General features: G+C 43.4%; 1 pseudogene; it reads left to right on the top strand.

Annotated features, from left to right (window-relative positions):
- LOC130023148 (mitofusin-1-like) overlaps positions 1-17,780 on the top strand; it is a 58,027-nt pseudogene extending 40,247 nt beyond the window's left edge.
- Positions 17,781-27,337: the final 9,557 nt, after the last annotated feature.

Raw genomic sequence — 27,337 nt, 5'->3', positions numbered from 1 at the left:
TGGCCGCTTGTAAGGCGAACGCCCTACCCGCTGTGCTATCGCTCCTAAAACTTGAATGTGGTACTTCCATTCAGAAAGACTTAGCAGTTGCTTCACATTTTATTTTTATTTTTATAGTTTTAGTGGAGTCACCATGAGATACACAGTTACAAAGTTCCTCATGACTGAGTTTCAGTCATGCAATGTTCCATCACCCATCCCTTCACCAGTGACATTTTCTGCCACCAATGTCCCCCTGGCCTGCAAGTCTCTCCTTAGTTTGTCACCTTGGAGTTTTGATCACTATAGTTTTTGTAGTACAATCCAAAGCTGTGAAATGCAATATCTCACAACTTCTCCCCCAACCCACCCCCGCTGCCCCCTTATAATTATTTTGGTTGGGGGAGTTTTATGCTTCCATACAAATTTTAGCAGAGTTTGTTCCAACTCCTCGAAGGACTTCTGGAGTTGGAATTTTGTAGGGATTGCATTGCATCTGAATGCTTAGGATAGGAAGGTGATTCGGAGGATATGATTTTTTCCCAATCTTGAATGGAGAAGAGTCTATTTCCTGATGTCTTGTTTTCTTTCAGCAGTGATTTCTAGTTTTCACTCTACAAATCTTCTGCCTCCTTTATTCAGTTGATTCCCAAGTATTTACTATTTTGGAACACTATTTTGAAAAGCATTGTCTTTTTATTTATTTTTCTTCTAATTCATTATTTACATATAGAAATGCCACAGGGATTGGTTTGTGTTAATTTTGCAGCCTGTATTGGTTTATTGTTTCTAAGAATTTTTGGTTGGTTTTTTAGGACTTTCTATATATATTATCATGTCACCTGCAGGTAGTGGTAGTTTAACCATTTTTTCAATTAAGATATCTTTAATGTCATTTTTTTTTCAGGAGGTTTTTTGGGGCTCACCCGGTCATGCTCAGAGGTTACTTCTGGCTCTACACTCAAGAATTACTCCTGGCAGTGCTCAGGGGACCAGATGGGATGCTGGGGATCAAATTCAAGTCATGCAAGGTAAGTGCCTTACCCGCTGTACTATCTCTCTGGCCCCTAATGTCCTTGCCTTATGTTATTTCTGTGGAAATAACTTCCAAAATGAAAATGGAACCATATTCCTCATCATGTACAAAAGTTAATTCAAAGCAGATTAAAACCCAGAACTGGAGAGATAGTACAAGGAGCAGGGCACTTCCCGTGCATGAGGTCAACCAGGGTTCAGTTCTGAGCACCACATATGGTCCCCCAAGCCCCACCAGGGGTAAGGTCTCATGAGCACCACAAGACATGGCCCAAAAACTAAACCAAAGTGGAATAAAACCTAGATTAGATCAGAATCCATAAAATACACTGAAGAAATCAGAGGTAGAACTTTTCAGAAAATGGACTTCAGAGATGTCATCAATGAACAGACCACCAAGGCAAAGGAAGGAAGGAAGGAAGGAAGGAAGGAAGGAAGGAAGGAAGGAAGGAAGGAAGGAGAAAGCATTAAAACAAATTTAAACATTTTTGCATGGCTAAAAAACTCAAAATAAAAAGACACCATTCTGAATGGGAGACAATATGCAGACAATGCACAGAACACATCAGTCAGGATGTGAGGGTTATATGACCTTCACCCCACTGACCACCAGTACTGACGCGGCTGGCCTGGCAGGCATCCCGGTCTGCCCTCACCACTCCATGCATGTCCTTCCCATGTCCTTACGGAAGCGGCATGTTCAGTTGAAGAGGACTGATCGCTTTCCTGAATAGACAAACCATTTTTCAGGCAAGTATGAAAGAGCAGCTCACTCCCCTGCAAGAATCTCCAAATAAGCTCCCATAATACAGCACACAGAGGACTAATATCAAAGACTTATAAAACACTCACAAAAATCAACTTTTGGATAACATTGTGTTGTCCTTGCTCCTCCCACAGGGAGTTTAGAATTATTGAGTTACTCCCACAACAGTGCTCCTGAGGCACAGCCAATTCCATCAAGCACTAATAATCCTATATAGCTTTTCTCTTTCCTTTATGTCATTTGTTTGGTTTATTTAGCAATGTCCTTTTTGTACAGACAGGAAGACAGTTGATGCTATGCTTTTGTAACATGGGAGTTAATGACTCTGAAAAAATATTTACTCCTGGATATCCATCAGATTTACCTGACTTAAGCCTCAGTTGTTCTTCGTTCCAAAAGGAGGGTCCTCTCCTTCACTGCTGGTGGGAATGCTGACTGGTTCAGCCCTTTTGAAAAACAGTATGGACGATTCTCAAAAAATTAGAAATTGAGCTCCCATTTGACCCAGCAATACCACTCCTGGGGATATATCCCAGAGAGGCAAGAACGTATAGTTGAAGTGACATCTGCAATTGTTTGTTCATTGCAGCACTCTTTACAGTAGCCAGAATCTGGGAAAAACCTGAGTGCCCGAGAACAGATGGCTGGTTAAAGAAACTTTGGTACATTTACAAAATGGAGTACTATGTAGCTGTTAGAAAAGATGAAGTCATGAAATTTACATACAAGTGGTACTACATGGGAAGTATCATGTTAAGCAAAATGAGTCAGAAAGAGAGAGATAGACATAGAAAGATTGCATTCATCTGGGGAACATAAAGTAACAAAATAGGAGACTAACACCCAAGAATGGCCAAGATTAGTACCAAGAATTTTGCTCCATGGCTTGGAGGCCAGCCACACATGCTAGGGGAAAGGGGAGCTCAGATAGAGAAAGGAGCACCAAATAAAGGGTGTTGGGAAGATCCTCCAAGGATGGGAGAAGCATGCTGAAAGTGGACTATAGACCAAACATGATTGCCACTCAATGCCTCTTTTGCAAACCACAACACCCAAAAGGAGAGAGAGAACAAAGGGGAATGCCCTGCCACAGAGGCAGGGTGGGATGGGGGTGGGGATGGGGGGTGGGAGGGATACTGGGATCCGTGGTGTTGGGAAATGGGCACTGGTGGAAGGATGGGTATTTGATCATTGTATAATTGAAACCCAAGCCAAAAATTTGTAAGTCTACAACTGAACCTCATGGTGTCTCACTAATAAAAAAATTTTTTTAAAATGACATACGTAATGTCACAAAAAAAGAAAGAGGGTCCTGACAAAGGGACTGGATGGACCCAGGGCAAGCTGTAAGCTACCTTGCCATAGTAGGGAGACAAGTTAAGCACCATAAGTATAATAACTTAAGAGCATGGTCATGAGACAAACTCTGTCATGACCCAAAAAGGAGTAACTGAATAAGGACCCTGCTGGGGTTAGGAAAGACTAGCCTGGCCTGAGGACTGTGGTCTGGAATATATAGTGAGATGTCCCAAGAAAAGCCACCCTTTAAGCTTAATATATCCCTTACTATGTTCATCTAAAATGACTAGAATTATTACAAGAAGTAAATTTACTGTGATTGTTTAGATGGATTACTAGCTGAGGAGAGGAGAAAGAAATACACCCTGGATGGAATCCTGCCCTTGAGCAGGTCTTCTAGTAATCTGGAGTGCTGAATCTTCAGATGAGATTTTCACACTGTATCACTGTCATCCTGTTGTTCATCCACAGCCATGCTTAAGACCACTCTCCACATGTTTGGATGAGCCTCACACATGAAGGAACCGGGAGAGGAACCCAGGCATGCGGGACCTGGGGCTGAGATCTCCAAGCCTGCTCAGATTGGGACTGGGCCTCCTCCACCCAGATCCCCCATCTTCCAATAGGTAGGCGTTACACCCACCAACTGCCCCTGGCACCGTGTTATTCCATCAATGGTCAAGACTCAGAGACTATAAAACCCAGCTCCTGGAAGAGAACAGTGCAGTCTCCTGCCCCCGCGCCTGGCTGTCCTCACCAGGGCCCCTTGGAGGGGGGCGGGTTGAGTTTCCCTCCCTGCCCCAAGCAGATGAGATTTTATCCTTGAGTTAATCCCCTAGAACTTCCGCTGAAGGAGGTGCTTTACCTCTGTTTGCTGTTATGACAATGTTCAACCCCACCTATGTGTACCCCACCCTTCATGATTCTATATAACTATGTTGTAAGGGAAAGAGGGGACTAGAAGTAGAGGACTTTTAAGTCTATGAGGAGATGAAGATGATGGAACTATGATGACTGGGACTACAACCAAAACTACAACTGTGCTGTAAGGGAGAGATCAGACTATGCGAGGGAGGAGAGAGAAATAAAACAACTTCCTACCAGCCTGGGGCCTGGGGCCTGTTTCTCCATTCCCCCAGTTCTTCATTCGTCCATGGCCATGGGTCAGCCAGGGGAATCATTCTTGGCCACCGAATGCTCAAGTCCCATGTATGCCACCATGCTTTCTTTGAAACTCATAATCAAGCACAAAATATACCCAAAAAACCATCCAAAAATGGAGAGAGAAGATGAACAGACACTTCCCCAAAGAAAGCATATGGATAGCTAGTTGATATATGAAAAAGTACTCATTGTCACAGTTAGGGAAATCCATATGAAAATAACAGTGAGATATCATCTCATACTAATGAAAATGGCATATATTAAAAAGTCTGGAAATAGCCTGTGTTGGTAGGGGTGTGGGACTACCCTCCGGTTCAACCTCTATGAAAAATAATTGGAGTGCTCTCAAAAAGAGAACAAAAAGAGAGAGAGAGAGAGAGAGAGAGAGAGAGAGAGAAGAACAGAACCCCCATATACCCTAACAATTCTACGTCCAGCGTCTACTCTCAAAACACAAAAACATTAACTCAAGAGGATACATACATGCCCGTGTTCAATGCAGCATTTAGCACAATACCACGGTATTTAAACAACCCGCATGTCCAGGGAAAAACAATGGATCAAGATGTGGCGTATACATCACTGAGTACTACACAAACATAAAAGATGAAAGCAAGCAATCTGCTGTGACCTGGATGGGACTAGGGCCTGCCGTTTTGAATGAATCACTCAGCAGGAGAGAGACAGACACAGAATGACTTCTCTCCAGTGTAGGACAAGAAAGATACTCAGTAAGGGAGCAATAAATGGTCAAAGGTAGCAAAACAGGAGATCTGGTCCCTCATGTGCTCCCTCCTGTTCCCGGGCACAGGAGACTGAGCAGCAAACCTGACAGTCTGGCGAGACTCGAGGGAAAGGCTTGAGCCAGGCCCAAACACATGGGAGGCACAGAAGTGCAGAGACAATCTTTGTAAGGGAAGATGGAGAATGAGCTGCTGGCTTTTCAGGACTCCAGAACTGGGGTGTTCGGTTTGGGAAAATAGAAACAAAATGGGCAGATTCTGGGCAAACTTACTACAGGTGAAGAATCCATGGCTGTCTAAGAGAAGCTTCCATAATCCAATGGGCAGCAGGACTAAATTCTACTGAATATTTAAAGACCCAATACCAATCCTCAAATTTTTTCAGAATATTAAAGAGAAGCAGCACAATCTAATTCAGTGCATGAGACTAATATTCCCCAGAGAGCAAGCCACTCAGAGATGCCACAGGGAACCACAGATGATCATTCCTGATGAATACTGATGCAAAACCCTCAACCAAATATTAGATGACCAAATTCAGAGGCACACGAGGACTGTACATCACAATCAAGTTGTCCTACAAGGATGGCTGGGGACTAGAGGCCACGGGTAAGGCATTTGCCTTGCATGGGGCCATCCTCGTTTGATCCTCGACACCACATACGATCCCCTGAGAACCTCCAGGAATAATCCCTGAGCACAGAGACAGGAGTAAGGCCAGAGAACTGCAGGGTATGGCCCAAACCCTGCCAATAAAAGTTATCCAAACTGGAAAGGAAGAAATAAAATTATCTCCTTTTTATGGATAATAAAAGCCCCTACCGGTACCAGATAAATACCTCACCAGCAGACCTCCACTACCTCCACTACCTCCACTACCCACTGTTGCCACGCTTCAGGATGCTTTCCGGACGCTTAGTCCAAGACTCACACACAACTGAAGCCCCACAGAACAAGATAAGCGGAACTCTGAGACCTTGGACTCCAGACTCAACAGACCCAGGGACAGATATTCTCTGCTTGCTCCCACCAACCACAGGTGATGAAGGGATTAAAATCAGGAGACCCACCCTACCCTGCCCTGTCTGCTTCCACCAACCGCCAGAGACCCAGGGATTGGATTGCGCACAGAAGACCCACCCTACCCCTACCAGTACCAGATAAATACCTCACCGGTAGACCTCCACTACCTCCACTACCCAGCCATCACCACGCTCCAGGACGCTTTCCAGACCGTGCAGCCGCTTTGTGGCCGTGCAACACATTATAAGACACTAAATACCCATCATCCAGAATTGCTGTACCATATTTGATAAGGTTCATATATGGTTTGAACCATGGGAAGGCCTACAAGGGTTATTAAAGGCCACCCCAAAAGCCTCTATTCCTCTCAGAGAGCCTGGCAAGCTACCGAGAGTATTCCGCCCACATGGCAGAGCCTCACAAGCTATCCATTGTGTATTCAATATGCCAAAACCAGTAATTATAATGGGTTTCATTCCCTTGACCCTGAAGGCATCACCAATATGGCAGCATTGAGAAGGATGAGGAAGGAGAGGCTGATAAAATCTCAAGGCCGAACTAGGCTGCCAAAACGAAGGAAGACAAAAATGACTGTCTGTACTTTCAATGCACGTATGCTAGCATATGACGCATCCATCGAGGACCTGATGGTAAAAGCGCAAAAGATCAAGTACAACATCATTGATCTGACCGAGACAAAAAGGCATCAACCACATCAGGCCGTTTTCAACACTGGAGAAGAATTGTTCCTCGGAACATGCAATAAAAGAGGTGTCGGAGGTGTCGGTGTCCTTGTCAACACAAAGTTGGCCATGAGCATTGATTCATTTGAATGCCTAACAACCCGAATCAGACGTTTACACTTGAATAGATGTGGCTTACTGACGGCACTTTCTATCTTCATTGTCTACACAACAACATCCAATTATGATGAAGGAGAAATTGAGAAGTTCTACATGGAGCTAGAGAAGTTCTATAAAAAAGACCACACCTTCTACAAGATCATTGTGGGTGATTTTAATGCCAAGATAGGACCGAGAAGATCAGCCGAAGAACTCCACATCGGGACGCATGGGCTAGAATGGAACGAACAGGATGAGAGACTGTCTGAATTCATCATATCAACCAAGACCATCCATGCTAACTCACAGTTCCAGAAGGACGAATCAAAACGTTGGACATGGGAGTCTCGTGGTGGATGGAATGAAACAGACCACATCATATAAAATCGATGGTTTTAGCTAACCGATGTCGCTGTTGTCCCAAAATTCCAAATGGGATCGGACCACCATCTCCTTCGTGCAAAATTCTACTTCACAGAGTGGGGAGAAAGTGCTGCAAAGTTTAAGTAGAGAACTCCCAGAACGACCACCAACTGGGAGCTCTTTGGCACTATTGCTCCAACATGAGAAGATGCCATTGTTGACAAGATTGACAAGGAATATGATCGACTGGTTCAGCACATCCATGATTGTACGAGGAACACCAAGAGAGAGATAGCCACAAAAAAACCTGTCTTTGAAAACTCTTGAGCTTATTCGCCAACGTGGTTTGGTGCATGCCTCAGGCAACCGCCAGCGAACATCTGAGATCGCAAAGCAGTGCAGAGATGCAATCAAGGAAGACCTCAAAGAGAGAAGAGCAGAAGTGCTGGTAGATGCGGCAGAAAGCCGGCAAAAGCATTCGTAACACCCGCCTGTCCTTCACCAACTACAAGACAAAGATGACTGCCCTCCGACATCCTGATGGATCTATCACAAATTCCAGAAGGGCAATGGATTCAGCACCATCGACCATATCCACATGATAACCAAGCTCATTGAGGTTTCTCGGGAGTTCAAGATCGATTTAAAGAAGGCCTTTGATTCTGTTGAGATGGAAGCGGTCATTGAAGCCCTAGCCAATCAGGGCATTCAAACTTAATATATCAGGATCCTCTGTGAGCTATATTACGGATTCACTACCAGGATCTCACCATTCTACAAAGAAGTAATCATCGATGTCAAGAGAGGGATTTGGCAGGGTGATACCATTTCACTGAAACTCTTCAGTGCCACCCTGGAGAACATCATGCGATGACTGTAATGGGAAGGAATGGGAGTGAAGATAGATGGTCGGCAACTATACCACCTCCTCTGTGCTGATGACATTGTTCTAATAACACCAAACATTAGCCAAGCGGCACAAATGCTGGCCAACTTCGACCGTGAGTGTGGAAAGGTAGGACTACAGCTGAATCTTACGAAGACAATGTTTATGAGAAACAGCCTCCTGACGTTCCTGACGCTCCATTTGCTCTCAACGGAACGACCATCTCCAAATGCAACAGTGTACCTAGGTCGAGAAGTCAACATGATGATGGCACCTGAGTTGCGCAGGAGGAAGAGAGCGGCTGGGAACGCCTTCAAGAGCGTCAGAAAAATAGCTAAGAGTATGAAGAGCCTCTGGCTCCGAGCACATCTCTTTGATTCCACTGTTCTTCCTGCGTTAACATGCGCCTCAGAGACCTGGGCCCTACGCTAACAGGATGAGAAAGCTATTCGGGTCTCCCAAAGAGGAATTGAAAGAGCTATTCTTGGAGTATCATGTTTCACTCAAATGAGAGAAAGAATCTGGAGTCTGACCTCCATCGACTATCAAGAATCAGGGACGCTGTCTCGTTTGCCAAGGTGTCAAAAATCAGATGGGCTGGACACGTAATGAGATTTGGAGATGTCCACTGGACTAGAGCCCTTACTGACTGGATTCCCTGGGACGTCAAAAGACCGCGTGGCTGCCCACCTACCAGATGGTCAGACTTCTTCATCAAGATCATGAACAATCGATTTAAGGCTCTTCGTGTTCCTAGAATTAACAGACACCATTGGGCTACACTAGCATGCGACAGGGACAAATGGAGACGTTACTGGCGCCCGCTCTAGCAAATCGACGATTAACGGGAAGTCAAGTGATCAAGTGATGGATAATATGATCTTTTATGTATAAATTCTTCTACACAGCCCAGAAAAAAAACTGTTAGAACTGATAAATTCAGCAAAGTATTAGGAAAAGTCAACACACAAAAATCAGTAGATTTCCATGCCCTAGCCATGGATAATCTGAACAAAAAATTATAAAAACAATTTCACTTACACTAGTACCAATGAAAGTCTCACACCAGGAGATTTTCTCAGTGGTAGGCTGCATGCTTTACATGCATGAGTGCCTGGTTTTGATCCCTGGTACTACAAAATAAACATTGAATATTTAAGAGTTAACCAAGGAAGGTGCATAGGCTGCCCAAGCCCATGTACTGCCTGTGCCCATGTATTGCTGCTAAGTGTATGTGTCGCCTGCATGTCCCCTCTTAAGATGTGCACTTTCATACTTTCATATCTGATGCTGGGCTGTATACTAGGACTCTTCACTCTGCAGAAGCCCGTGTTTTTATATATATTTTTTAATTAAATCACCATGAGATACAATTACAAAGCTTTTATGTTTGAGTTTTGGTCATATAATGATCGAACCCCCATCCCTCCACCAGTTCACATTCTCCCCCACCAATATCCCGGTATCTCCCCCCTTTCCAACACCTCCATGCCTCTATAGCAATTCCCCCCCCCCCATGCTCTCTCTCTATTTTGGGGCATTATGGTTTGCAATACAGATACTGAGAAGCCATCATGTTTGGTTCTTATCTACTTTCAGCACACATCTCCTATCCCAAATGATCCCTCCAACCATCATCGACTTAGTGATCCCTTCTCTATCCCAGCTGCCTTCTCCCTCAGCTCATGAGGTAGAAGAAGTCCATGTTCTCTTCTTTCTCTCCCTCTCTCTTCCTCTCCCCCTCTCTCTGTCTGTCTGTCTTTCTCTGTCTGTCTCTCTCTGTCTATCTCTCTCTCTGCTTCTTCAAAACTCCTAAGTGAAATGTGTTATACTTCCAAACAAAAGAATTAATCAAGAAGAGAGAGTACAGTGGAAAGGGTGCTTGCCTTGCACAAAAACAAACGAGTTTGAATCCCTGACATCCCATACAGTCCCCTGAGCTCACCAGGAGTAATTCCTAAACAAAGAGTCAAGAGAGTAACCCCTGAGTATCATTAGATGTGCCCCACCTCCAATCAAAGAGTTAACCAAGGATACAAAATACTTTTACACTGAGAATTGAAAAATAATGTTAAAAGAAATTAAATCAAATATAAATAAATGGAAATACATGTTTATGGATTATAACTTTTAATGTTAACATGTCAATACTACCAAGTGGTCTACAGACTCCAAGAAATCCCTATCAAAATCCCAATGGTATTTTTGTGGAAATAGAAAATTCTTAAATACATTTTAAAATTCAAATGAAACCTCAAGGAATCCCAAGTAGACAAAACCATCTTGAAAAGCAAAAACAAAATAGGCGAACTAATACTTAATGTTTCAAATCTTACTACGAAGCTAAAGTGATATAAATAATGTGGTGATAGAATAAAGACAGACATGGAGACCAGTGGAGTAGCCAAGCAGCCTGGGAATCCACCTGGTCGCGGTAGTCAGATGGTTGTGGACTCAGGAGAAAGACCGCAGGGTGGAGAGAGACAATCTTCCAACAGATATGCCAGAAAACTGGGCGTTAGCACACTAGAGGATGACCTGGAACCTTTCCTAACCCCATTTAACAATCAAAACAGATTAAATTTTAAAGTCAAATCAAGGCCCTCCCGTTGATCATCGATTTGCTCGAGCGGGCCCAGTAACATCTCCATTGGAGACTTTGTTGTTACTGTGTTTGGCATATCGAATACATCACGGGGAGCTTGCCAGGCTCTGCCGTGCAGGCGAGATACTCTCGGTAGCTTGCCAGGCTCTCCGAGAGGGGCGGAGGAATCGAACTCGGGTCGGCCATGTTGGCTGCGTGCAAGGCAAACGCCCTACCGCTGTGCTATCACTCCAGCCCTGTCAAATCTAAAACTATAAATCTTCTGTGAGAAAATATAAGGCAAAAGCTTTCATACGTTGAAATTTGCAATGATTTCTTGAATACACTACCAAAAATAGACAAAGTTGAGTTCATAATTTTTTCAATTTTCTGCATCAAAGTGTGCCATCAGCAGAATGAAAAGCAACCTGAAGAGAAAATATTGGAAAATTCCTGATAAAGGATCAATATCTAAAGTATACATAAAACTCCTAAAACTCAACATCAAAAATATAAATCTGCCAGGAGGAGGATGAGGTGACCGGAAGGCTGGGGCTGAGCGCAGTTGCCGGGTGACCAGTCGGGCAGGGCCGGCATAATGGCAGAATCGACTTCTCCCCTGAAGCACTTTGTGCTGACTAAGAAGGCAATTACTTCTATCTTTGACCAGTTACTGGAGTTTGTTACTGAAGGATCCACAACTTGATCGAATAGCTACTGAAGATGATCTGATTGAAATTCAGGGGTATAAAAACAAGCTTTCCATCATTGGTGAGGTGCTGTCTCGGAGACACATGAAAGTGGCATTTTTCGGCAGGACTAGCAGTGGGAAGAGCTCTATTATCAATGTAATGTTATGGGATGGAGTCCTTCCAAGTGGGATAGGCCACACAACAAATTGTTTCCTGAGTGTTGAAAGAAGTGATGGAGATAAAGCCTATCTTATGACCGAAGGATCAGATGAAAAGAAGAATGTGAAGACAGTTAGCCCATGCCCTTCATATGGACAAAGACTTGAAAGCTGGCTGTCTTGTACATGTGTTTTGGCCAAAGGCAAAATGTGACCTCTTGAACTCAGAAACAAATCTTGAAACCCAGCGGCTTTTGGCAGAAATGCATCCGGACCACGTACAAAGTGGCCACTGCCTCCGAGCTTATTGGAAAGCCAGGTATGGCCAGCGGTGATGGGCAACTGCAGTCTCATGGGAAGGGGGGCGGTACCAGCTCGTCCTTCATACCCTACTGAGGTCATGAGTTGTCCTCCACGAGTGGCTCTATTGCACAGCTATGACTCCAGAGGCAAAAGGACTTAATCCAGAGCCAAGCAGCTTACAGCAGAAAAGTGAATGGACCATGCATTAAACAATGGCCTCATGCCTTCCCTGGAGGGAAAGGGTGTTGCTCCCTTCCGCCTTTTTCCCAGTGGCAGCAAGGTGGCCACTGCCTCAGAGCTTATTGGAAAGCCAGGTATTAGCTAGCAGTGATGGGGCAACTGCAGTCTCATGGGAAGGGGGGCAGTACCGGCTCGTCCTTCACGCCCTACTGAGCCCACGAGTTGCCCCCCACGAGCGACTCTCCAGCACAGCCATAACACAAGACGCAAAGAAACCAATCTCGTAATTATCTGGCTTTTTACAGAAATCTAAAATCATTATATAATTCTCATAACCAACTATAGAAAACAAAGTATTTCACAATGCCTTTTCATCAATTCTGATTGTTGAGGGGGAAATTCTGAACAATAATTGTGCATCTTTTGTCAAAATAATGAATGTAATCAATATAGAGAAGAGTTAAGTAGAAATCATCTGCCTCACAGGCATTGGGAGGGGTGGGAGGGGGTATATTGGGGTACTTGGCGGTGAAAAATGAATACTGGTGAAGGGAAAGGTGTTTGGTCATTGTATGACCGAGACTTAAACCTGAAAGCTTTGTAACTTTTCCCACAGTCACTCAATAGATAAATATAAGAAGAAAAATAATAAAATTATGAAAAGAAAAAAAAAGTAAGGTGAAGTTCATGCCCAATTCAATCAGCTAATCAGTGGCTGAATAAATAGCAGTACTCCTACATTAAGAAAAAAATGCCCTCTTGAGAGATGACCTGGTTTTAGTAGACAATCCAGGAACAGATGTCACTACAGAACTGGATAGCTGGATTGACAAGTTTTGCTTAGATGCTGATGTCTTTATTTTGGTTACAAACTCAGAATCCACATTAATGAACACGGAGAAACAGTTTTCTCATAAGGTAAATGAACGACTTTCCAAACTTAATATTTTTATTCTGAATAATCGTTGGGATGTCTCTGCATCGGAGCCAGAGTACATGGAAGACATTCATAGACAGCACATGGAAAGATGTCTGCATTTCTTGGTAGAGGAGCTCAAAGTTGTGGATCCTTTGATCACTTGATCACTTGACTTCCCCTTAATCGTCGATTTGCTCAAGTGGGTGCCAGTAACGTCTGCATTTGTCCCTGTCACTTGCTAGTGTAACCCAATGGCGTCTGTTTGTTCTAGGAACACGAAGAGCCTCAAACCAATAGTTCAGGATCTTGATGAAGAAGTCTGACCATCTGGTAGGTGGGTGGCCACGTGGTCTTTTGACATCCCGTGGAATCCAGTCGGAAATGGCTCTAGTCAGCGGTCATCTGTAAATCTCATTACGTGACCAGCCCATCTGATTTTTGACGACTTGGCAAATGAGACAGCATCCCTGATTCTTGATCGTTGATGGAGGTCAGAACTCTGGATTCTTTCTCTCATTTGAGTGAAACGTGATACTCCAAGAATAGCTCTTTCAATTCCTCTTTGAGAGACCCGAATAGTGTTCTCATCCTGTTTTCATAGGGCCCAGGTCTCTGAGGCATATGTTAATGTAGGAAGAACAGTGGAATCAAAGATATGTGCCCAGAACCGGAGTTTCTTCATCCCCTTAGCTATTTCTTTGACGCTCTTGAAGGCGTTCCAAGCTGCTCTCTTCCTCCTGCGCAACGCAGGTGCCAGGTCATTCATCATGTTGACTTCTCGACCTAGGTACACATAACAGTTGCATTCGGAGATGGTCGTCCTGTTGAGAGCTAATGGAGAGTCAGAGATGAGGCTGTTTCTCATAAACATTGTCTTCGTAAGATTCAGCTGTAGTCTGACCTTTCCACACTCATGGTTGAAGTCGACCAGCGTTTGAGCCGCTTGGCTAATGTTTGGTGTTATTAGAACAACGTCATCAGCAAAGCAAAGGTGGTGTAGTTGCCCACCATCTATCTTCACTCGCATTCCTTCCCATTCCAGTCCTCACATGATGTTCTCGAGGGTGGCACTGAAGAGTTTCAGTGAAATGGTATCCGGCTACCGAACCCCTCTCTTGACATCAATGATTACTTCTTTGTAGAATGGTGAGATCCTGGTAGTGAATCCGTAATACAGCTCACAGAGGATCCTGATGTATTTGGTTTGAATGCCCTGATTGGCTAGGACTTCAATGACCGCTTCCGTCTCAACAGAATCAAAGACCTTCTTTAAATCAATGAACGTTAGACAGAGCGGCATCTTGAACTGCTGAGAAACCTCAATGAGCTTGGTTATCATGTGGATATGGTCGATGGTGCTGAATCCTTTGCAGAACCCAGCTTGCTAGCATGGTTGTTCTTCATCTAGTGTTCTGCCAATCCTATTCAGGAAGACTTGAGTGAACAACTTGTAGATGACAGACAATAGGCAGATAGGGTGATAGTTGCCAATGTCGTGGATGTCTCCCTTCTTGTACAGTAGTACAGTCCTGCTGGTTTTCCAATTGGACGGAACCTTGCATTCAGAAAGGTAGCGTGTGAAGAGCTGAGCCAGAGTATTGATGAGTACTGACGGCAGGTTCTTCAGGTGTTCAGGTCTGACCTTGTCTGGGCCGGGTGCCTTTCGTTTCTTTACTGACGAAATTGCATGTTGGATTTCGGAAGGGATAACATTGGGAACGACATATCCATCCTGTGGAATTTGGTATGTGGGCAGGTGGACATGGCTATCAAAGAGATTTGAGTAGAAGTCATGGATAATCTTCTCCATTGCCGTTCGGGAAGATGTGATAGATCCATCAGGACGTCAGAGGGCAGTCATCTTGGTCTTGTAGTTCGCAAAGGACAGGCAGGCATTACAAATACTTTTCCCGTTCTCTGCTGCATCTACCAGCACTTCCTGCTCTTCTCTCTTTGAGGTCTTCCTTGATCGCATCTCTGCACTGCTTTGCGAGCTCAGATGTTCGCTGGCGGTTGCCTGAGGCATGCACCAAACCACGTTGGTGAATAAGCTCAAGAGTTTTCGAAGACAGGTGTTTTTTTTTTTTGTGGCTATCTCTCTCTTGGCATTCCTCGCACAATCATGGAGGTGCTGAACCAGTCGATCGTATTCCTCATCAATGTTGTCAACAATAGCATCTTCCCATGTTGCCACAGTAGTGCCAACGAGCTCCCAGTTGGTGGTCATTCTGGGAGTTCTCTTCTTAAACTTTGCAGCCCTTTCTCCCCACTCTGTGAAGTAGAATTTTGCACGAAGGAGATGATGGTTCAATCCCGTTTGGAATTTTGAGACAACAGCGACATCGGTCAGGCAAACCGTCGATTGAATATGATGTGGTCTATTTCGTTGTGGAATCGTCCACAGGGAGACTCCCATGTCCAACGTTTAGATTCGGCCTTCTGGAATCTTTAGTTACCATGGATGATCTTGGTCGACATGATGAACTCAGACAGTCTCTCACCCTGTTCGTTCCATTCTAGGCCATGGGTCCCGATGTGAAGTTCTTCGGCTGATCTTCTCGGTCCTATCTTGGCATTAAAATCACCCGCAATGATCTTGTAGAAGGTGTGGTCTTATTTATAGAACTTCTCCAGCTCCATGTAGAACTCTCAATTTCTCCTTCATCATAATTGTATGTTGGTGCATAGACAACGAAGATAGAAACTGCTGGCAGTGAGCCACATCTATTCAAATGTAAATGTCCAATTCGGGTTGTTAGGCATTCGAATGAATAAATGCTCATGGCCAAGTTTGTGTTGACAAGGACACCGACGCCTCTGACATCTCTTTTATTGCATGTTCCTCCACTACCTCCACTACCCAGCCGCCGCCATGCTCCAGGATGCTTTCCGGACCACGCGGCCGCTTTGCAGCCGCGCAACACATCATAGGACACTAAATACCCATGTTCCAGAATTGCCGTACCATATTTGATAGGGTTCAAATATGGTTTGAACCATGGTAACACCTACAAAGGCGATTAGAGGCTGTCCCAAAAGCCTCTATCCCCCTTGCAGAGCCTGGCAAGCTACTGAGAGTATTCCGCCCGCACGGCAGAGCCTCACAAGCTATCTGTTGTGTATTCGATATGCCAAAATCAGTAATTACAATGGGTCTCATTCCCCTGACCCTGAAGGCATCACCATATGGCAGCATTGAGAAGGATGAGAAAGGAGAGGCCGATAAAATCTCAAGGCTGAACTAGGCTGCCACAACAAAGGAAGACAAAAATAATCGTCTGTACTTTCAATGCACGTACGCTAGCATCACATGCATTCATCGAGGACCTGATGGTAAAAGTGCAAAAGATCAAGTACGACATCATTGGTCTGACCAAGACAAGAGGGCACCAATCTCATCACGCCGTTTTCGACACTGGAGAAGAATTGTGGATCCTTTAGAAGCTGGAAATCGAATCTTCTTTGTTTCGGCAAAGGAAGTTCTCAGTGCTAGAAAACACAAAGCACAGGGCATGCCAGAAGGTGGTGGGGCACTTGCTGAAGGATTTCAGGCACAAATTCAGGAGTTTCAGAATTTTGAACAAATCTTCGAGGAGTGTATCTCACAGTCAACAGTGAAAACAAAGTTTGAACAGCACACTATCAGAGCTAAACAGATACTAGATATTGTGAAAAACATAATGGATTCAATAAACGTGACAGCAGCAGAGAAAAGAGTTTATTCAATAGAAGAGAGAGAAGATCAGATTGATAGACTTGACTTTACCCAAAATCATATGAGCATTTTAACACTAGAAGTGAAGAAGAAGAACAAGGAGGTTACAAAGGGAGTGGCCAACAAGGTTTCATGTGCAATGACAAATGAAATTTTTCAACTCTCTGTTTTGGTTGATGAATTTTGTTCTGAGTTTCATCCTACTCCAGGTGTATTGAAAGTATATAAAAATGAGTTAAATAAGCACTTAGAAGATGGTATGGGAAGAAACCTGGCCAATTGGTGTACCAGTGAAGTCAATGCCTCAATGCTTTAGTCCCAACAAGAAATTATTGAAAATTTGAAACCATTACTTCCAACTAATATACAGAATAAACTTCTTACATTGATTTCTTGAAAGAAATTTGATCTCAGCTATGATATAAATTGCCACATGTTGTGTTCAGATTTTCAAGAGGAAATTGTATTTCGTTTTTCCTTGGACTGGTCTTCCCTTGTTTATCGTTTCTTGGGCCCGACCAATGCTCAGCGGGTGCTTCTAGGATTATCAGAGTCTATCTTTCAGCTCCCTAGATCTCTAGCCTCTACCCCGACTGCTCCCATCAACCCAGTGATACCAGACAGTACATTACAGCAAGACCTCATGGTCACCCTAATGATAGGACTGACTTCTCTCACATCTAGAACTTCTATGGGCATCATTGTTGTCGGTGGAGTGATTTGGAAAACTGGAGGCTGGACACTCATATCTGTTTCGTTAAGTATGTGTGGAGCTTTGTATCTTTATGAAAGGCTGACTTGGACCACCCGAGCCAAAGAGAGAGCCTTTAAGCAACAATTCGTCAAGTATGCAACTGAGAAACTGAAGATGATTGTTAGCTTCATAAGTGCAAACTTCAGCCACCAAGTACAACAGGAAATGGCAACTACTTTAGCTCACCTGTGCCAACAAGTTGATATTACGCAAAGACATTTGGAAGAAGAAATTGCTAGATTATCCAAAGAAATAGATCAGTTGAAGAAAATACAGAACAATTCAAAGCTCTTAAGGAATAAAACTGTTCAACTTGAAAATCAGTTGGAGAATTTTACTAAGCAGTTTCTATGTTCAGGCAGAGAAGGAGAATCTTTTTATTTTATTTTATTAGTGAAACACCATGAGGTACAGTTGTAGACTTACAAATTTTTGTGCTTGGGTTTCAGTTATACAATGATCGAGTACTCATCCCTCCACGAGTGCCCATTCTCCACCACCACTGATCCTAGTATTCCCTCCCACCCCCAACCTTCCCCCATCCCATCCCGCATCTGTGGCAGGGCATTCCCTTTTGTTCTCTCTCTCCTTTTGGGTGCTGTGGTTTGCAAAAGAGGCACTGAGTGGCAATCATACTTGTTCTATATTTTACTCTCAGCACGCATCTCCCATCCTGGGAGGATCCTCCCAACACCCTTTATTTGGTGCTCCCTCAGAGGAGAATCTTAACAAGAGATTGCTTTTGGTGATTGTCATAGGAGGAAACAGAAGTTGGAATATTGGATTAGTTGTTATTTTTATGAAATGACTTTAAATATGAATTACACTATACTTATGTAGCAAGTCCTTGTGTAGATTCTGGTAATGATCTGTATCTCAGGGTATTTGGCTTTCCGAAGAGTGTTATGGTCTCTCTTTTGTTTTAATTTGGAGTGAAAGGCTAGTTGTTTGCTGGTTTATTAAAATGAATTGGTTAAAAGCAACAGAACCAACTGTGTGACCCCTGAGGGGTGGGGCCTTGCTCTTAAATAGGGCTCTCTTTAATTTTTGACTCTGAAACACTCACTTCCTTGCATCCAGGAGTTAGAGAATGTTCCTTTCATCTTTCTCAAAACTAATTTTTGATGCCTACTTTAATGGGAATAGTCACTTTCTTGTTTTTATAAGCTGCATCGATCTAATCACGGAGGATTAGGGAATGTTCTTTGAGTGTATTATTTATGCAAGTTACAATCACTTTTGCCAGTCTGGCAGGTATGTCAACCACTAATAAATATGCTGTTGCTATGCTCATTAAAATTGATGTACAACAGTGGAAAGTAGAAAGGTTCATTATTATAGTTGAAGAGTATGTGGTTCTGGTTTCCTGGTCTGTTTCTAAAGACATTTTTCACTTTGATAGGATTCCAATGAGGAAAAGCATTCTCAGTTTTATGAGTAAGGTTTGAAGAGGTTTTCAAAAAAAAAGGCCCAAGAGAGGACGGAATTTGGGTGCTTGCAGTCATGCACAGAATGCAGTTTTTCCAAAAGTATTTTCTAAGGACACTGCTAGATTATCTGCCAAGATGGTTTTTACTTTATTGTATGAATTTGTCAGAGCATGTTTAAAAATAATTACTGTTTTTTACCTTAATAGGGTATTTATGCGGGTTCAAGTAATGTATCTGCTTCTGTGTATGGTACTAGTCAAAATTTCTATGGAAACTTACAAAAAAGACATTCTTGGGCCTTGCTGTGCAAAACATAGTCTTGAGGATGCCATATTAAGATCACCTAGGTACTTTTAGAAATCTACAATCCTAGGTGACAAAGGATTTTGACTAAATGTAGTTTGCACATCATCTCTATGGGAGAGATAAAATTAAGGTTCATTTCTTCTTTTAATACTCAGTAATTTTTCTGTGCCTTTAAGGCTCCTAGGTGCTATTTAGACTTCACAAAACAGGTGCAACACTATTTTTTTATATTTTTTCTCTTCCTTTTTTTAAATTTTATTTTCTTCTTTTATTAGTGAAACACCACGAGGTACAATTATAGACTTACAAATTTTCGTGCTTGAGTTTCAGTTATACAATGATTAAGTGCCCATCACTCCACCAGCGCCTATCCTTCACCACCACGGGTCCCAGCATCCCTCCCACCCCCCACCCCCCCATTCCCCCCTGCCTCTGTGGCAGGGCATTCCCATTTGTTCTCTCTCTCTCTCTCTCTCTCTCTCTCTCTCTCTCTCTCTCTCTCTCTCTCTCTCTCCTTTTGGGTTCTGTGGTTTGCAAGAGAAGCATTGGAGTGGCAATGATGTTTATAGTTTACTTTCAGCATGCTTCTCCCATCCTAGGAGGATCCTCCCAACACCCTTTATTTGGTGCTCCCTTTTCTATCTGAGCTTCCTTTCCCCCTAGCACTTGTGGCTGGCCTCCAAGTCATGGAGCAAAATTCCTGGTGCTAATCTCGGCCACTCCTGGGTGTTAGTCTCCCATTTTTTCCATTATGTTCCCCAGATGAATGCAATCTTTCTGTGTCTATTCCGCTCTTTCTGACTCATTTCACTTAAAATGATACTTTTCATGTAGTACCACTTGTATGTAAATTTCATGACTTCATCTTTTTTAATAGCTACATAGTACTCCACTGTGTAAATGTACCAAAGTTTCTTTAACCAGTCATCTGTTCTCGAGCGCTCAGGTTTTTCCCAGATTCTGGCTGTTGTAAAGAGTGCTGCAATGAACAAACAAGTGCAGATGTCACTTCGACTATACTTTTTTCCCTCTCTGGGATATATTCCCAGGAGTGGTATTGCTGGGTCAAATGGGACCTCAATTTCTAATTTTTTGAGAATCGTCCATACTGTTTTTCAAAAGGGTTGGACCAGTCGGCATTCCTACCAGCAGTGAAGGAGGGTCCCTTTCTCGCCACATCCGCACCAGCACCAGTTGCTTTTGTTCTTTTGGATGTGGGCCAGTTTCTGTGGTATGCAATGATATCTCATTGTTGTTTTGATATGCATCTCCCTGACAATTAATGATGTAGAGCATTTTATCATGTGCCTTTTAGCCATTCAGATTTCTTCTTTGCGAAAGTTTCTGTTCATTTTCTTTCCCCATTTTTTGTTGGGGTTTGGTGTTTTCTTCTTATGGAGTTCAACCAGTACTTTGTATATCCTTGATGTCAACCCCTTGTCGGATGTGTATTCGGTGAATATCCTTTCCCATTCTGTAGACTGTCTTTGTATTTTGGTCACTGTTTCTTTGGAGGTGCAGAAGATTCTTAGTTTAAGATAGTCCCATTTGTCTATCTCTGTTTTCACTTGCTTGGCCAGTGGTGTGACATCTTTGAAGATACCATTAGCTTCAATATCATGGAGGGTTTTGCCAAATTTGTCTTCAATTAACTTTATGGATTCCGGTCTGATGTTGAGGTCATTAATCCATTTTGGTCTTACTTTTGTGCATGGCATTAGGCAGAAATCTGAGCCCAATTTTTTGCATGTAGCCATTCAGTTTTGCCAGCACAATTTGTTAAAGGGGCTTTCCCTGCTCCACTTCACTTTTCTTGCACCCTTATCGAAGATTAGATAATCATATGCTTGAGGGGAGATGTCAGTATATTCAACCCTATTCCACTAGTCTACAGCTCTGCCTTTGTTCCAGTACCCTGCTGTTTATATTACTGCTTTGTAGTAGAGCTTGAAGTTAGGGAGTTTGATTCCTCCCATTTTCTTTTTCCCAGGAATTGCTTTAGCTATTCGTGGGGGCTTATTGTTCCATATAAATTTCAGGAGTGTTTGCTCCATTTCTTTGAAGAATGTCATGGGTATTCTTATAGGGATCACATTGAATTTGTACAGTGCTTTGGGAAGTATTGCCATTTTGACAATGTCAATTCTCCCCATCCATGAGCAGGGGATATTTTTCCATTTCCTCGTGTCCTCTTTTATTTCCTGAAGTAGAGTTTTGTAGTTCTCTTTGTACAGGTCCTTTACTTCCTTAAGTTAAGCTGATTCCTAGGTACCTGATTTTCTGGGGCACAATTGTGAATGGGATTGTTTTCTTCATGTTACTTTCTTCTGTTTCACTATTTGTGTATAGAAAAGTCATGGATTTTTGGATATTGATTTTATAGCCTGCCACTTTACTATACAAGTCTATTGTTTCTAGGAGTTTCTTGGTAGAGGTTTTAGGGTTCTCTAAGTATAGTATCATATCATCTGCAAATAGTGAGAGCTTGATTTCTTCCTTTCCTACCTGGATGCCTTAATATCTTTTTCTTGCCTAATCGCTATTGCAAGTACTTCCAGTACTATATTGAGCAGTAGTGGAGAGAGTGGGCATTCTTGTCTAGTCCCTGATCTTAGGGGGAAGGCTCTCAGTTTTTCCCCATTGAGGATGATGTTTGCTGTAGGTTTGTGGTAGATGGCTTTAACTATATTGAGGAAAGTCCCCTCTATCCCCATTTGGCGAGGGTTTTCATCATAAACGGGCGCTGGATCCTGTCAAATGCTTTCTCTTCATCTATTGATATGATCATGTGATTTTTATCTTTTCTTTTATTGATATGATGAATTATGTTGATTTATTTCCAAATGTTGAACCATTTTTACATCCCCGGGATGAATTCCACTTGGTCATGGTTTATGATCTTTTTGATAGGTTGTTGAATTCTATTTGCTAGCATTTTGTTGAGAATCTTCACATCCGTGTTCATCAGGGATATTGGCCTGTAGTTTTCTTTTCTTGTGATGTATTTGTTTCCTTTTGGTATTAGAAAGATATGTGCTTCATAGAAACCCATTTTGGGAGAGTTTCTGATTTTTCAATTTCCTGGAAAAGCTTGAGAAGAACTGTCAATAGGTCCCCTTTAAATGTTTGGAAAAATTCGCTAGTGAATCCATCTGGACCTGGGCTTTTGTTTTTGGGAAGACTTTTAATTACAGTTTCAATTTCCTTGATGTGAATAGGTCTATTCATGTTCTTTATATCTTCTTGATTCAGCTTTGGGAGATGATAGAAATCCAGGAATTTATCCATTTCTTATAGGTTCTCTTGTTTCGTGGCATACAGACTTTCAAAATAGTCTCTGATAATCTTTTGAATTTCTTTGGTTTCTGTTCTGATATCCCCATTCTTATTTCTGATTCGATTTATTAAGGTTCTCTCTCTCTTTCTTTGTGAGTGTTGCTAGTGTTTTATCTAATTTATTTTCTCAAAGAACCAGCTCCTGGTTCCATTGATCTTTCGGATTGTTTCTTTGGTTTCCATGTCGTTGATTTCTGCTCTAAGTTTTATGATCTCTTTCTTTCTGCCCGATTTGGGCTCCTTATGTTGATCCTTTTCTAAGATCTTGAACTGTGAAGTCATGTTGTTTATGTGCATCCTTTCTTCTGTCCTGTGATATACATGCAGAGTATAAATTTTCCCCTTAAAATGGCTTTCGCTGCATCCCATAAGTTTTGGTAGCTTGTGTCTTCATTCTCGTTTGTTTCCAAGTATCTTTTGATTTCGTCCTTCACTTCCTTCCTGACCCACTTGTTGTTAAGCATTGAGTTGTTTAATTTCCAGGTGTTTGATTTGGTTCTCCTTGTCTGTGTGTGATTCACTTCTATTCTCAGTGCATCATGGTCTGAAAAGATTGTTGATACTATTTTTATCTTCCTGATTCTATTGAGGTATGTTTTGTGGCCTAGGACATGGTCTATTTTGGAAAATGTTCCGTGCGCACTGGAGAAGAATGTGTATTCTTTCTTTTTAGGGTGTAAAGCCCTGTATAGGTCTATACGCCCTTTCTCTTCTATTCCTTCTTTCAAAGCCAATGTTTCCTTGCTGAGTTTTGTTTTTGTTGATCTATCCAGAGGTGATAAGACGATGTTGAAATCTCCAGCTACTGTTGTGTTGTTAGCAATGTCCTCCTTAAAATCTGTTAGCAGTTGTTTTAAATATTTAGCTGTTCCCTCATTAGGTGCGTATACATTTAAGAGTGTGATTTCTTCCTGTTGTACGTGTCCCTTGATGAAGAGAAAATAGCCTTCGCTGTCCCTTCTAATCTTTTTCAACCTAAAGCTAATGCTGTCGGATACTAGTATGGCGACTCCAGCTTTTTTGAAGGAACTGTTTGCTTGCAGGATTGTTTTCCATTCTTTCACTTTGAGTCTGTGTTTGCTCTGGCTGCAAATCTATTTTTTTAAGATCACTTAATCACTTAATCACTTAACTTCCCGTTAGTCGTCGATTTACTCGAGCGGGCGCCAGTAACGTCTCCATTTGTCCCTGTCACGTGCTAGTGTAGCCCAAAGGCATCTGTTCGCTCCGGGAACATGAAGGGCCTCAAACCGATCGTTCATGATCTTGACGAAGAAGTCTGACCATCTGGTAGGTGGGCGGCCACGCGGTCTCTTGACATCCCGTGGAATCCAATCAGTAACAGCTCTAGTCCAACGGTCGTCTTTAAATCTCATTACGTGACCAGCCCATCTGATTTTCGACACCTTGGCAAATGAGACAGCGTCCCTGATCCTTGATCGTCGACGGATGTCAGAACTCCGGATTCATTCTCTCATTTGAGTGAAACGTGATATTCCAAGCATAGCTCTTTCTATTCTTCTTTGGGAGACCTGAATGGCATTCTCATCTTGTTTGCGTAGGGCCCAGGTCTCGGACCCAGGGACAGAGCTTCTCTGCTTGCTCCCACCACCACAGGTGACAAAGGGATTCTAATCAGGAGCCCCACCCTACCCTGCCCTGTCTGCTTCCATCAACCACCCAGGGATCGAATTGTGCACAGGAGACCCACCCTACCCAGATAAATACCCCACTGGCAGACTTCCACTCTCGACACTACTTCCACTACCCAGCCGTCGCCACACTCCAGGACGCTTTCCGGACCCGCGCGGCCCCAAGCGGCCGCGCGACACATCATAAGACACTAAATACCCGTCTTCTGGAATTGTCGTACCATATTTGATAGGGTTCAAATATGGTAACACCTACAAGGGTGATTAGAGGTCACCCCAAAAGCTTCTATACCTCTCGGAAAGACTGGCAAGCTACCGAGAGTATTCCGCCCGCACGGAAGAGCCTGGCAAGCTATCCGCTGTGTATTCGATATGCCAAAACCAGTAACTACAACTGGTCTCATTCACCTGACCCTGAAGGCTTCATTTTTTTAAGATACTTTAAGGAAAAAATAACAGGCTATTGAAGCCTTTCAATAATATTTTTATGCAAATAAAATACAAAACAATATTCAAGGGGCTGGAGCAATAGCACAGTGGGTAGGGCGTTTGTCTTGCACATGGCCGACCCAGGTTCGATTCCCAGCATCCCATAGGGTCCCCTGAGCACCTCCAGGAGTAATTCCTGAGTGCAGAGCCAGGAGTAATCCCTGTGCATGGCTGGGTATGACCCAAAAAGCTAAAAAAAATATATTCAAATCCAGGTGAATATGGGTTTATAGCTTTCATTGGTAAGGTATAACAACAACAAGAAATGGTAAAAGACAGCAAGTGCAATTAGGTAACAGCTGAAACCTGAAAAACTGATAATACTGATTTTGCTTGTTTGGTTACAAAGTTTAGATCTTAAAAGTTTTTTAACTTTTGAAACAGCATAGGTAAAGGTAAAGGCCCTCCCGTTGTTCATCGATTTGCTCGAGCGGGCCCAGTAACGTCTCCATTGGAGACTTCGTTGTTACTGTGTTTGGCATATCGAATACGTCACGGGGAGCTTGCCAGGCTCTGCCGTGCGGGCGAGATACTCTCAGTAGCTTGCCGGGCTCTCCAAGAGGGGCGGAGGAATCGAACTCGGGTCAGCCATGTTTGCTGTGTGCAAGGCAAACGCCCTACTGCTGTGCTATCACTCCAACCTGCAGCAAACTATAAACTTGAAACAGCATAGTGATTTTTATATTACCTCATTCTTAGTAAAGAGCATAGTAGAGGTTCTCAAAAGATTTGTTCCTGGATTAACAGTATCAGTTGTGAACCAACTAGAAATGCCATTTCTTGGGTATTGCCCCAGCCCTACTGTGTGGCGTGGAAGTCTCCAGCAGCCCCTCTGGGTTATCAGGAGGCGTGCTCAAATTTGGGAGCAACTGGAGTAGTCGTTCCGGTAGAGTTTTCCATCACTAGTGTATGTGATGAAAGTAGTTCTACCAGGCCTGGTTTAAAAATGTGTGACTGCTGGAAATGGAACCCTGAAATAGGCAACCTTGATGCTGGAAGATATGTGCACCGAGCCCATCAAACCTGGTTTATACGTGTGGCCGCAACATCTCTCTATATACAAAGTGATCAATGGGAAGTAAACCACCCAGCCTTTCTCCCTGAAAATCAGAGTTAAGTTTGGAGCACGGCCACAGCCCCAGAAACACAAGGACTTAATGCAGAACCCAGCAGCTTGGAGCAGAAAAGTGAACGGACTATGCGTTAATCCAGGCCATCATGTCTGCCCGGAGGGGAAAGGGTGTTGCCCCATTCGCCCTCTCTTCTCTGGAAAGAAGGATGGTGGCCGCATGGGAGCCTTGTGGACAGCAGGTATGAGCTGGGGGTGTGGGGCCGACTAAAACCTCATGGGAAGGGGGGTGTTCCGGTCCGTCCTTCACGTCCTACCGAGGCCACCAGTTGCCCCCCACGAGCAGCTCTCCAGCACGGCCACAGCCCCAGAAGTACAAGGACTTAATGCAGAACCCAGCAGCTTGGAGCAGAAAAGTGAAAGGACTATGCGTTAATCCAGGCCATCATGTCTGCTCGGAGGGGAAAGGGTGTTGGTCCCTTCCGCCCTCCTCCCTCTGGAAAGAAAGATGGCGGCCACATGGGAGACTTGTGGACAGCAAGTATGAGCCAGGGGTGTGGGGGCAACTAAAACCTCATGGGAAGGGGGGCGTTCCGGTCTGTCCTTCACACCCTATCGAGGTCACCAGTTGCCCCCCGCGAGCGGCTCTCCAGCACGGCCACGGCCCCAGAAGCACAAGGACTTAATGCAGAACCTGGCAGCTTGGAGCAGAAAAGTGAAAGGACTATGCGGTAATCCAGGCCATCAAGTCTGCCGGAGGGGAAAGGGTGTTGCCCCATTCGCCCTCTCCTCTCTGGAAAGAAAGATGGCGGCCGCATGGGAGCCTTGTGGACAGCAAGTATGAGCCGGGGGTGTGGGGGCGACTAAAACCTCATGGGAAGGGGGGCATTTCGGTCCGCCCTTCATGCCCTACCGAGGCCACCAGTTGCCCCCCACGAGCGACTCTCCAGCACGGCCACGAATCCAGAACACAGAAACCAATTTCTTAACTATCTGACTTTCAGTAGAAATACTTCCAGGGTCAATAGGTAAAATAGCAAAAATCCAAAACCAACATTTAATTCTTGAACCCAGCTGTAGAAAGCAAATCACTTCACAATACTTTTTCAGCATGTCTGATTTGGGGGGGGGGGGTAAACTCTAAATAATAGTGGTGAATCTTTTATTGAAACAGTGAATCTAATCAAAGCAGATAGAGTGTTAACTAGAATTCATCTGCCTCACAGGGACTGGGAGGGGTGGGGGTGGGGTTTTATTGGGGTTCTTCATGGTAAAAAATAAGTATTGGTAAAGGGAAATGTGTTTCATATTTGCATGACTGAGACCTAAACCTGAAAGCTTTGTAACCTTTCCCACAGTGATTCAATAAATAAATTTTTTAAAAAACCTGGTTTATAATTGTGACTTACAGCTTATACACTTAAAGGTTACAGTATAGGTCCTCAGTTGTTTACTATAATGTTTACAGGATTATTTATAAACTTTGTATAAGTTTTAACTTTTTACAAGAGTACAGCTTTTATAAGTACACAAGCTTGCAAAGTGAAAATAAAACTCTTTTGCCTGATTTAAAAAAAATATAAACCTAATGTAAATTTGGACAAAGTATGTGAATAGATGTTTCTCTGAAGAAACTGCATAAATGGCCAA

The sequence above is a fragment of the Sorex fumeus genome, unplaced genomic scaffold (assembly GCF_029834395.1).
Source record: "Sorex fumeus unplaced genomic scaffold, SorFum_2.1 ptg000022l, whole genome shotgun sequence".
Lineage (NCBI taxonomy): Eukaryota > Metazoa > Chordata > Mammalia > Eulipotyphla > Soricidae > Sorex > Sorex fumeus.
This window is presented reverse-complemented; position numbering and strand designations above follow the sequence as displayed.